Below are 2188 nucleotides of genomic sequence, written 5' to 3' on the forward strand. Positions count from 1 at the left end.
TCTTTCTTTTTGGTCTTTCGAACAGTGTGTCAAAGCCCAATCCAATCGGACCAGTTTTTCGAAAGTTATCCGGTATACAGACAACTACAACAACGACGACACCGGACAAACAAACAGGCCCCGACGTAAAAATTGTTTTTCTGACTCAAGGGGCCTCAAAATGTCGACATTTGATAAAATCCGAAAAAGTTATTTTTCATTAAAAACTAATACCTTCTCATTTTGGATAAGAATATAAACATTTTTAATAAGATTTTTAGAAAATCTTTCAAAGAATAAAATGATTGCCCGGTAAGTTACAACCGAAAAATTACAATTTCAAAAAAATGAAGGTTGTTCTAAATATTGAGCTGGACTTGAGACCGGGACAAATCGTCACACACACAATTCAGAGTGACAAATTTAAACTTGGAATGTTACGATTACAATTGTTTTATTTGTTTTTATTTGTATTTCGAAGGTAAAAGTATTTTCTTTTTATTCTTGAAGAACAGTTAAATAAGCATTAATTTAGAAAAAAATCAAATAAGCTGGAGGTTACTGAATGTTTCAAAGAATAGAACAAAATTTGGAGCTTCTCAAGAATTTGAAATATTAGGATAACAATAAAAATTTCTGGACAGATTTAAAATGATTTTTTATTTCAAAAAAGTACATAACTCAAAGAGAATGTTTAAGAATATTTCAAAAGATTTCAAACGATTTACAATATTAGAAAAAGTCTGGAAGCTCTTAAAACAATTTTGTGTGCAGGATTTTACAAAAATGTTAGGAAAAATGGGAATCAGTCTAAAGACATTTAAAAGTTCCGAAAAATTTTTTAAATAGTTTTAGAAGATTTAAAATAATTTAAAAGAGAATAGATACTTTTGATGATTTTGAAATGTTTTGAAACGTTGACTTTTTATTTTGAAAAAAGACATAATTTTAAGAGGAAATATAAAAATATGGGACCACTGGAAAAAATTCCGAAAGGGATGAATGAAAAATCCCAAAAAATGAAATCTCCGGCATCTGAATAATAATTTTATAAAATTGTATTAAAAAATACATTAAAAAACACGTGCGCTTTGAAAGAAAAACATGTTCTGCCTAAATTTTCTTCGTACCTACATAATAACGTTTTTGCACAAACTTTGCAGGATTCAATTCAACAACGATTTATAACAAAATTTATTTTTATTACTTTTATTATTTTTTTTATCAATAAAAAATTCGATTTTTCAGAACTTTTTAATATTTTTTTCAAATACTATGCACATTTTCAAACAATTTTTTTCATCCAGAAATATATATTTGATTATTGTATTTTCAATAAATAAATAATATTTAATAAACAATTTTTTGAATTGTTCAAATTCAGGAATTTTCTAGTTCGGTTATTTTATAATTCAGCCATTTTCTCTGATGATTTTGAAAATTCAGTAATATCTTATTGTCTGGAATTTTATTTATTTTATTTTCCTGAATTTTCCAATTGGACTTTTATATTTCGGGACTTTCATAATTTCGGGAATTTTATTATTTGGTTATTTTTCAATTTACGAATTTTACAGTGTCGGGAATTTTATTTTTTGGGATTTTTCAGTCGCTTTTTCCGAAAAATAAAATTCCCACATCACTGTAAAAATTCCGAAATTATAACATTGTCGAAATATAAAAGTCCCGAATTGGAAAATTCTTGACAATTTACAATCTTACCGAATTTGAGAATTGCCGACAGAAAATTTCCGAATTATACAATATTCGGGCTACACAACTCTCTAATTTGAACAATTTAAAAATAGTTTGTTTAAAAAAATTTTTTAATAGAATAATAAAATATTTTTACTAAAGAAAAAACTTTTTTAATGTTTAAAGTTTCTAAAAATTATTGTTGGAATATAAAATAACAATAATTGAACAAATGTATTTTTTGATAAAAAGTTATTTGAAAATGTGCATTGTATTTTTGTACATTACAGAAAACGCTCGCAAAAATGAAATTATTATTTCAAAAAATAAAAATAAAAGTCGCGTTAAATCAGCCTGCATTGAATCCTGCAAATTTTTGTTTCATTTAAAGCCCACGTGTTTTAAATTTATGTTCTCAATTTCTGTAATTCGGGAATTTTCTAGTTTGTATATTTGATCATTAGACAGCATTCGGCCTGGAGTTTTATTATTCGGGAATTTTCAAATTCGATAA

This window comes from Belonocnema kinseyi, chromosome 9, assembly GCF_010883055.1.
Source record: "Belonocnema kinseyi isolate 2016_QV_RU_SX_M_011 chromosome 9, B_treatae_v1, whole genome shotgun sequence".
Lineage (NCBI taxonomy): Eukaryota > Metazoa > Arthropoda > Insecta > Hymenoptera > Cynipidae > Belonocnema > Belonocnema kinseyi.